The 11,484-nt window shown below is 42.5% G+C and overlaps 1 long non-coding RNA gene across 2 annotated transcripts; it reads right to left on the bottom strand.

Annotated features, from left to right (window-relative positions):
- Positions 1-7,185: 7,185 nt before the first annotated feature.
- LOC123075226 (uncharacterized) lies at positions 7,186-9,176 on the bottom strand. Of its 2 annotated transcripts, XR_006436109.1 has the most exons (5): positions 9,045-9,176; positions 8,872-8,965; positions 8,661-8,771; positions 7,614-7,723; positions 7,187-7,534 (listed from the first exon to the last, which is right to left on the bottom strand). It is a non-coding gene; the product is annotated as an uncharacterized lncRNA (long non-coding RNA). The 2 variants fall into 2 exon arrangements; XR_006436110.1 differs by having other exon boundaries at positions 7,186-7,723.
- Between the last annotated feature and the right edge of the window lie 2,308 nt (positions 9,177-11,484).

The raw sequence follows: 11,484 nt of genomic DNA, 5'->3' as shown, positions 1-11,484 counted from the left end.
ATATATATATATATATATATATATATATATATATATATATATATATATATCCGGATCACTCCAACACAAAGTGCTTGCCAATGGAAAAAGTGTAAAAAGGAAAGGTGATGATCACCATGACTCTTGTATAAGGGTAGAAGGTAAAAGTAAAAGATAGACCCTTTGCAGAGGGAAGCAGAGGTTGTCATGCGCTTTTATGGTTGGATGCACAAAATCTTAATGCAAAAGAATATCACTTTATATTGCCCCTTGTGATAAAGACCTTTATTATGCAGTCCGTCGCTTTTATTTCTTCCCTATCACAAGTTCGTATAAAGCTTATTTTCTTCGCACTAATAGATCATACATATTTAAGGAGCAACTTTTATTGCATGCACCGATGACAACTTACTTGAAGGATCTTACTCAATCCTTAGGTAGGTATGGTGGACTCTCATGGCAAAACTGGTTTAAGGGATGTTTGGAAGCACAAGTAGTATTTCTACTTGGTGCAAAGAATTTGGCTAGCATGAGAGGGAAAGGCAAGCCCAACATGTTGGATGATCCAAGACAATATAACGTTTCGGATATAGGAAAACATAACCCATTAAGTTGCCTTCCTTGTCCAACATCAACCTTTTAGCATGTCATATTTTAATGAGTGCTCACAATTACAAGATGTCCAAGATAGTATATTTATATGTGAAATCTCTCTTCCTTCAATATTCTTTCATGAATTGTTCAAGTGACCAATTCTGCGTTTGCTAACTTTCAATAAGTTTACTACCTATACTTATTATGTGTGAAGTCATTACTCCCCATGTTGTAAGCATATGAAACATATATAAATTCAGATTTATGATATTCAATTCATCCAACCATTTACTCATAGGATATACGTGAAGCACATGAGTAAATGACAAACTACTCCAGAAAGATATAAGTGAGGAACACTGAGTAGTCAAATAATTAACTAGCCATGGGAGGATTCTTTTTCACTCAAGATTTCAGATCCAATGATTTTATTCAAACAGAAAGTAGAATTGAAAATACGCTCCAAGCAAAACACATATCATGTGACGAATAAAAATATAGCTCCGAGCAAGGTATACCGATAGTTTTGAAGACGAAAGAGGGGATGCCTTCCGGGGCATCCCCAAGCTTAGGCACTTGAGTTTTCCTTGAATATTACCTTGGGGTGCCTTGGGCATCCCCAAGCTTAGGGTCTTTCCACTCCTTATTCTCCTCATATCGATATCTCACCCAAAGCTTGAAAACTTCAATCACACAAAACTTAACGTAACTTCGTGAGATAGGTTAGGTTATTAAAGAGTAAACCATTCACTTTGGTACTGTCAAAGACAAGGTTCATAATTGTTATCACACAATGCCTACTGTACCATATCATTTCTACAATTTATATTGAGAAATATAAGCCATAGAAACTAGAAAACAAGCAAACTACGCGATGAAAACAGAATCTGTCAGAAACAGAACAGTGTGTAATGATCTGGAAGTTTAGTATACTTCTGTAATTTCAAAAATTATGAAATAAATTTGAAAATTTGAAAAACATGTACATAAGTAATGTGCAAAAAGTTTCAGACCCATTTGACATTCCAGTAAAAAATGTAAAATCACGCGCTACAGCCAAAGTTTCTGTTTTGTTCTGCACATAGTAAACAAGCAATCTAATCATCCTAAAACCAAAGCTTGGCACATTATTTTTATAATACAATGGATATATACAAGGGGATAATTATTTACAGAGAAGCTTCCATGAAAAATTCTACATTGTTTCTGTGAGCATGAACACAAGTGCTCAAGGTCGACCCTCACTTCTTCAATGCATAACTTTCCAATCACTTCTCTTTTTTAAAAACTTTTTAGGCATGAAAGGCAAGTAACTTTTTTTGTATTTTCATACTTTTAAAAAAAATTGTATGTTTTACCCACAACTAAACAGAAACAAAAAGGAAAAACAAAATCTACTTAGTGCAGAAAGCAAACAAGCACATACGAGAATATCAACCCCACGCTATTGCTCCCCGGCAACGGCGCCAGAAAAGAGCTTGATAATCCGCAGGTGTAGGGAATCATCGTAGCAATTTCCAAAGGTGGAAGTGATAAGTATGGAGTGTCGAACCCACAAGGAGCTAAAGGTAAGATCAATATTCTCTCAAGCCCTATCTGCCACTGATACGACTCTACGTACACCGAACGTTTGCTTCCAACTAGAAACGAGAAATAAAACTACGTTGTGGGTATGAAGAGGATAACTTTGCATGATATCGGAGAGCTAAAATATAAAAGTAGTTGCTGTTATCATAAAGTTAGAATATACTACTAAATATTATAAATAGCGAGTGTGGAATAATGACGGATCGGCGTGCGGAATTGTCCTAGGCAATTGTTAACAAGACCGATAGTCGTCATTGCAATTTCATATGAGGGAGAGGCATAAGCTAACATAATTTCTCTTCTTGGATCATATGCACTTATGATTGGAACTCTAGCAAGCATCCGCAACTACTAAAGATCATTAAGGTAAAACCCAACCATAGCATTAAAGCATCAAGTCCCCTTTATCCCATACGCAACAACCCCCTTACTCGGGTTTATGCTCCTGTCACTCAAGCAACCCACTATATGCGAATCATAAACGTATTGCAACACCCTACAGCGGGAATCCCTCACGCTTGCGCGACACGGAGGGCACAATAGGACAGCACCAAAATAAAACATACAACTCATACCAATCTAGATCATCAATCAGCCCAAAGCAAAGGATATCTACTCAAAACATCATAGGATGGCAACACATCATTGGATCATAATATGTGGCATAAAGCACCATGTTCAAGTAGGGATTACAGCGGGGTGCGGGAGAGTGGACCGCGTAAAATAGATGAGGATGGTGATGATGATGGTGATGTCGATGAAGACGATCAGCGGGGCGATGATTCCCCTCCCGATGGCACTCCGGCGCCACTGAGAGAGAGGAGGAGAGGTTCTCCCCCTTGTGCTTCCTCCTCCATGGCCTCTCCCCTAGATGGGGAGAGGCTCTCCCTCTGGTCCTTGGCCTTCATGGCGATGATGGCCCCTCCGGGATCCTCCTCCATGGCCTCCAGTGATGATGCCCCCTCCGGCAGGGTGCCAGAGAGGGCCTAGATTGATTTCTCGTGGCTATAGAGGCTTGCGGCGGCGGAACTTCCGATCTAGGTTATATTCTGGGGGTTTATGTATTTATAGGAATTTTTGGCGTTGGTTTCACGTCAGGGGGGTCTCCGAGTCATCCACGAGGTAGGGCCCCACTCCCAGGGGGGTGGGCGCGCCCCCCACCCTCGTGGACAGCCCGGGGCTCTTCTGGCCCAACTCTTTTGCTCCAGGGGCTTCTTTTGGTCCATAAAAAATCAACAAAAATTGGCACGTCAATTGGACTCCGTTTGGTATTCCTTTTTTGTAAAACTCAAAAGCAAGGAAAAAACAGAAACTGGCACTGGGCTCTAGGTTAATAGGTTAGTCCCAAAAATCATATAAAATAGCATATAAATGCATATAAAACATCTAAGATGGATAATATAATAGCATGAATACTTCATAAATTATAGATACGTTGGAGACGTATCACAACGTTAAGCATGAACATTATATCTGGATCTTGTTTGATGCGAGACGGTTATTCATTTAAATCAGAGAATAATGGTTGTTCTATTTATATGAGTAATATCTTTTATGGTCATGCACCCTTGATGAGTGGTCTATTTTTGTTGAATCTCGATAGTAGTGACACACATATTCATAGTATTGAAGCCAAAAGATATAAGTTCAATAATGATAGTGCAACTTATTTGTGGCATTGCCGTTTAGGTCATATTGGTGTAAAGTGCATGAAGAAACTCCATGCTGATGGGCTGTTGGAATCACTTGATTATGAATCACTTGTGCTTGTGAACCATGCCTAATGGGCAAGATGACTAAGACTCCGTTCTCCGGAACAATGGAGCGAGCAACAGACTTGTTGGAAATAATACATACTGATGTATGCGGTCCGATGAGTGTTGAGGCTCGCGGCGGGTATCGTTATTTTCCGACCTTCACAGATGATTTGAGCAGATATGGGTATATCTACTTGATGAAACATAAGTCTGAAACATTTGAAAAGTTCAAAGAATTTCAGAGTGAAGTGGAAAATCATCGTAACAAGAAAATAAAGTTTCTACGATCTGATCATGGAGGAGAATATTTGAGCGATGAGTTTGGCCTTCATTTGAAACAATGCGGAATAGTTTCACAACTCACGCCACCCGGAACACCACAACGTAATGGTGTGTCCGAACATCGCAACTGCACTTTATTAGATATGGTCTGACCTATGATGTCTCTTACTGATTTACCGCTATCGTTTTCAGGTTATGCTTTAGGGACGGCTGCATTCAAGTTAAATAGGGCACCATCTAAATCCGTTGAGACGACACCATATGAGCTGTGGTTTGGCAAGAAACCCAAGTTGTCGTTTCTTAAAGTTTGGGGCTGCGATGCTTATGTGAAAAAGCTTCAACCTGATAAGCTCGAACCCAAATCGGAGAAATGTGTCTTCATAGGATACCCAAAGGAGACTGTTGGGTACACCTTATATCATAGATCTGAAGGCAAGATATTCGTTGCTAAGAATGGATCATTTATAGAGAAGGAGTTTCTCTCGAAAGAAGTGAGTGGGAGGAAAGTAGAACTTGATGAGGTAATTGTTCCTGCTCCCTTATTGGAAAGCAGTTCATCACAGAAATCAGTTCCAATGATTCCCACACCAATTAGTGAGGAAGCTAATGATGATGATCATGAAACTTCTGATCAAGTTACTACCAAACCTTGTAGGTCAACCAGAGTAAGATCCGCACCAGAGTGGTACGGTAATCATGTTCTGGACGTCATGTTACTAGACCATGACGAACCTACGAACTATGAGGAAGCGATGATGAGCCCAGATTTCGTGAATTGGCTTGAGGCCATGAAATCTGAGATGGGATCCATGTATGAGAACAAAGTCTGGACTTTGGTTGACTTGCCCGATGATCGACAAGCCATAGAGAATAAATGGATCTTCAAGAAGAAGACTGACGCTGACGGTAATGTTCAAGGAGTTGACTACGATGAGACCTTCTCACCCGTAGCGATGCTTAAGTACGTCCAAATCATGTTAGCAATTGCCGTATTTTATGATTATGAAATTTGGCAAATGGATGTCAAAACTACATTCCTGAATGGATTTCTGGAAGTAGAGTTGTATATGATGCAACCAGAAGGTTTTATCGATCCAAAGGATGCTAACAAAGTGTGCAAGCTCCAGCGATCCATTTATGGACTGGTGCAAGCCTCTCGGTTGGAATAAACGTTTTGATAGTGTGATCAAAGCATATGGTTTTATACAGACTTTTGGAGAAGCCTATATTTACAAGAAACTGAGTGGGAGCTCTGTAGCATTTCTGATATTATATGTGGATGACATATTGTTGATTGGAAATGATATAGAATTTCTGGATAGCATAAAAGGATACTTGAATAAGAGTTTTTCTATGAAAGACCTCGGTGAAGCTGCTTACATATTGGGCATCAAGATCTATAGAGATAGATCAAGACGCTTAATTGGACTTTCACAAAGCACATACCTTGATAAGATTTTGAAGAAGTTCAAAATGGATTAGTCAAAGAAAGGGTTCTTTCCTGTGTTACAAGGTGTGAAGTTGAGTGAGACTCAATACCCGACCACTGCAGAAGATAGAGAGATAATGAAAGTCATTCCCTATGCCTCAGCCATAGGTTCTATCATGTATGCAATGCTGTGTACCAGACCTGATGTGTGCCTTGCTATAAGTATAGTAGGGAGGTACCAAAGTAATCCAGGAGTGGATCACTTGACAGCGGTCAAGAACATCCTGAAATACCTGAAAAGGACTAAGGATATGTTTCTCGTTTATGGAGGTGACAAAGAGCTCGTCGTAAATGGTTACGTTGATGCAAGCTTTGACACTGATCCGGATGACTCTAAGTCACAAACCGGATACGTATTTATATTGAACGGTGGAGCTGTTAGTTGGTGCAGTTCTAAGCAAAGTGTCGTGGCGGGATCTACGTGTGAGCGGAGTACATAGCTGCTTCGGAAGCAACAAATGAAGGAGTCTGGATGAAGGAGTTCATATCTGATCTAGGTGTCATACCTAGTGCATCGGGTCCAATGAAAATCTTTTGTGACAATACTAGTGCAATTGCCTTGGCAAAGGAATCCAGATTTCACAAGAGAACCAAGCACATCAAGAGACGCTTCAATTCCATCCGCGATCAAGTCAAGGAGGGAGACATAGAGATTTGCAAAATACATACAGATCTGAATGTTGCAGACCCGTTGACTAAGCCTCTCTCACGAGCAAAACATGATCAGCACCAAGACTCCATGGGTGTTAGAATCATTACTATGTAATCTAGATTATTGACTCTAGCGCAAGTGGGAGCTGAAGGAAATATGCCCTAGAGGCAATAATAAAGTTGTTATTTATATTTCCTTACACTACTAGATTTTCCATTATAGCCGAGGGTCCAATCACCGTCGGATATATAAGTTCACCGTCGGATACCCTAATAACCGACGGGTCACCGTCGGCTATCTCCCGTCGGCCTTGCTTTGTCGGCCATTACACATATATCCGACGGTACCGTCAGATAATATCTTTTCCAACGGTAATAGGCCGACGGTTAACCGTTAGCATAAATTGATCATTAGAAGCTCGACGACACTTATAGCCGATGGTTCCCCGTCGGATATTTATTTTCCTGCGGTTATTGTCCCCCGTCAATTTTCTTAATAGTCGACGGTATATTTGACTATCAAGGTTATTTATAACCAAGAGGAGTGCCAAACCGTCAATTTATATGATTGCTGATGGTGCATAGAACCCTTCGGGGATTCCTTTAGTTGAGAATTTTCTAGCACCATCAATTGTATAAATTCACCAATGTTCTTAAGTTCCTGTGGTCATATTGTGTACCCAAGATGTTTGTTGTACCGTAGGAAATAAGTCACCCTTACAAATTGCTTGCATCGAGGGTTGTTGCATACCAAGAAATTGTGATTCATGACGATAGTATTTCAAAATATTGGCCTTTCAAATACATCTTAGAATCACACAACTACACATGATCAAAGAAAATATATTTTATTTAGCATAACAACAAGAAGTATAACATGTCTAATGAGTTGAATCAATATTACATTGGCCATACTGACGCATCTAAGAAGTGTCAAATGAAAAACAAAATAGTGACTAAGATATAATGGTCCAAACAATGTGCATAAGCTAAATTGTCCATGAACTTCATAACTTCACTTGGTTGCATGACTCGAAGATCATCAGACTCATCACCATTATCGTCGTCTTGATCGTAATGCCCATCGCCATATATATAATCTCCCACGTTGCCATAGGTAGCATTGTCATCATTAGTATCATAGCATTATCACAACTCATTTTATCTCCAATATGACTTACCAATACCTAAGAAACTATAAGACTTGTTATAAGAGAGATGAAAAATGATATAATGCAGCTGACATTTAATTGAGCTAAAAGGAACAAACTTACTTGTTCAGGAATCATCTACACATTGACATAGAAATCACATCTTAGTAAGAATTATTAGTGTTACACCAGTACTTCAATCCTTTTCCAACCATACGTCTTGCAAATGGAAACTGAAAAGTAAAAATGAACAAAAATAAAATGACTATTGTTTTGCACCTTTTATGCACAGGGTTATACAGACTAGTACTTCTAGATCTTTGAATATAATTCACTGCTATTTGTGATAACTTGCTTTAGTAATCAACTCTACAAGTTAACCAAGAGGAACGGTTTATCAACTTAAAGTAAAGACTAAGTAAATCTAAAATCCACATCAACGCCTATGTGTTCATAAATCATTATATGGAGAACTAAAATGCCAAGGCGACACATACAACATGATTCAGGAACAAGATAAGATGGCAAATCTACCATCAGTTAAAGAAAAATCTGGATATGTGCCATTAAATCGACACAACTTTGAGAAAATATCATGGTAAGATCTTATTGTAGATATATAGAATTGAAAAGAACAATCCATTAGGAAATACACCATTCCACGGGTCATATGTGTCAGTTCATTGCCTCAATTGATGCCTTTTCCCCCTGACCTACACACACATTTCTCGACCCAAAAATATACATCAGGGCCAGCAAACATAACACACCCACAAGATACTAGAATGTCTTGGAACAAGTAGTTGTACGAAGCTAAACTAGTACTACTATCCTTATGTAGTAGTTTTGTCAGCATAGTTGTGTGAATCGTACATATTTGACATCCTAGCTAGCAAGGATTTGACATTCAGAATCAATCAGACTAGATTAACGTGGGTTGAAATCTTAGATTGCAGATAAGTACTACTCCAAAATTACTGGCGAGTAATTGGTACGATGGAACCAAAGAGGTGGTACGTAAGTTCAACTACCAAAATTTGGCCATCTCACCGGTGGATGGGATCTGCTTTGACAATGATTCATAGAAAATCCAGATGAATGGAAACATATGTACTCCAGCATGTCTGAATTAAGAAAAAGCAGATGGATGGGATTTGATTATGGTGATACCTGATACGGTACCTCTTCGATCGGAAGGATCAAACTTCTGGCTGGGTAGGGAGAAGACCTTTCCTCGAGCGGCTGTTCAGCTAGAGATGTGGATCTCTCGCCTCCTTTACACTGCATGCGAATGAGAACCGATCAGCGCAGAACATCAGCCCACGGCGCCGGTCGCCCATTAGCACGCCCCGCCGCTCGGCCATCAGCCTTGCGCCCCTACCCCCCGCTCGCCCATCAGCCCATGCTGCCGCCGCTCCCACAACAGCATGCGTAGCCACTCGCCGTTTTCTGCCACCACCAGTCGCCGTACTTTGCTACATGAATACAAAAATAAGAGATCAAGGCGAGGGGAGAAAGGAAGTCCCGGGGAGACAGAGGAAAGGACGCACTGACCTAGCACCGTTACTTGCCGAGTGCTGTCGGTCGCTGCCACAACGGGTGAGAGACGGGATCTGGGTGGAGAACTGCTCTAGGCTCCAATCGAGAGGTGAGTGGGAATGAGGCTAATCTCGAGTTGGGCGGTGGCAAGGTTCACGACGGCCCAGTGGGTGGTTAGAGGAAGTTGAGATCGTTGCTTCGTGCCGCGTGGGCTATTTCGATTTTTTTCCTTCGCGCGTGTTTTTTTCCAATTGGTTTTCTTTTTTCGACAATCATCTCGTGTGTCGGTTGAAACTTTCATCCCGCGCATGTTGACCACACTTAAAAATGTACTGTATCCCTAAAAACACTTACGAATTTATACACATTGAAATATGCGTTGCAGAATTTTAAACTCAATAATGTGTGGATGGGACTGACAAAGTGCACTCTTTTTTCTCAAAAGGAGGATTAACACTGGCCTCTGCATGCACCCAACCACTTTATTAATTATTCATCAAAATCTTACAAATTAATACATAAATAAGTCTGTAGCCGAGGACGATCTGGGCCTCACCGGCTGCCGCCGCTGTCGGTGTCAAAACCGGCGGATCTCGGGTAGGGGGTCCCGAACTGTGCGTCTAGGATCGATGGTAACAGGAGACGGGGTACACGATGTTTACCCAGGTTCGGGCCCTCTCTATGAAGGTAATACCCTACTTCCTGCTTGATTGATCTTGATGGATATGAGTGTTACAAGAGTTGATCTACCACGAGATCGTAATGGCTAAACCCTAGAAGTCTAGCCTATGAATATGGTAATGAATGTGTCCTATCCGGACTATGCTCTTCGGTTTATATAGACACCGAAGAGATCTAGGGTTACATGGAGTCGGTTACATAAGAAGGAATCTTCACAGCTGGTCACCTAGCTTGCCTTCCACGCCAAGGAAAGTCCAATCCGGACACGGGTATAGTCTTCGGCCTTCATGTCTTCACAGCCCATCAGTCCGGCCCATGGATAACAGGCCGGACGCCCGAGGACCCCTTAGTCCAGGACTCCCTCAGTAGCCCCTGAACCTGGCTTCAATGACGAGGAGTCCGGCGCGCAGATTGTCTTCGGCATTGCAAGGCGGGATCCCCTTTCTCCGAACTCCAAGATAGTCTTCGGATGTGATGATTGTATCCGGACCTGTTACACACACCATACACAACCACAGAGAGAATATAATATTTGCACGAATCTAATCTGTTGACAGCTTCTTTACAATGCGACATTGTGTTTGTCCGGTCATAATTTCGAACCGTTTTTCTTCTGTCATCCCACGCTTCGAGATGCGGTTGCTATTGGCATGTCTTGTCGAAGCAGAGATCGTGTCCCGTTATTGCGGGATTCCCATCAATGCGGGCATGGGTAACCCAACTGTGCCGTTTGCACGGCCCTTGGGAATAGGCGAATCTTAAGGCGAGTGAGGAGGGGTTTAATGTTTGCTGCCTTTATAAGAGGATAAGGATTCCCTCTTCCTCTTCTCTCTGTCTCCGCCTTCCCAATCTTGAGCTCCAGCGCCCAAGTTCTTATCTCCTTTCCACTCAAGCAACCATGTCCGGATCCGGTGGTCAGGGCAAGTGGATGGTCTCCTCCGTCAAGGAGGAGGACATTATTGAGCTCCGAGCGTCCGGATATTTGGCGAAGGGAATCGCCCACCGCTTGCCGGCCGAGGGACAAATCGTCCCCACGCTGGAGCCCACAGAGAGGGTAGTATTCATCCCTCATTTCCTCCGCGGGCTAGGGTTTCCACTCCACCCTTTCGTCCGCGGGCTGATGTATTATTACGGGATAGATTTCCATGATCTGTCCCCGAATTCCTTTCTCAACATCTCGGCGTTTATCGTCGTGTGTGAGGCCTTCCTCCGCATCCATCCCCACTTCGGGCTGTGGCTCAAAGTCTTCAACGTGAAGCCGAAGGTGGTGGATGGCCAGCACGCGGAGTGCGGAGGAGCCATGGTGAGCAAGCTCTCCAACATCTCCTGGCCCAAAGGCACTTTTATGGAGACAGTAAAGGAATGGCATAAGCAGTGGTTCTACATCACAGAACCTCGTGGCACCACCTGGGCCGCAGCTGCCGAATTCTACTCTGGTGCTCCCATGCGACTCACCTCCTGGGTCGAGAAGAGTCCGGACTGGTGTTCACCTAACGAGCTGATAGCGCTGCAGACGCGCGTCCAAAGCATGGTGACCAAGAACGTCAAGCTCGTTGACGTCATCCAGGTGATGCTGGTCCGCCGGATTCTTCCGTGCCTGCGCCGAAGCCACCCTTTGTGGGAGTTCAATTCGAAGAAGCACCAGACCTTGAAAAGGCTCTTTGAGACTTCTCACGAAGGGGCCTGGAAGTTGCTCTTTAAGGGAAACGAGAAGCCACCGGCCACGGACTCAGACCGTGGTCACGATTGTAAACACCCCGCCAGCGAGGTATAT

Source organism: Triticum aestivum, chromosome 3D (assembly GCF_018294505.1).
Source record: "Triticum aestivum cultivar Chinese Spring chromosome 3D, IWGSC CS RefSeq v2.1, whole genome shotgun sequence".
Taxonomy (NCBI): domain Eukaryota; kingdom Viridiplantae; phylum Streptophyta; class Magnoliopsida; order Poales; family Poaceae; genus Triticum; species Triticum aestivum.
The sequence above is the reverse complement of the archived record's forward strand: the minus strand, read 5'-3'. Positions and strand labels throughout refer to the sequence as shown.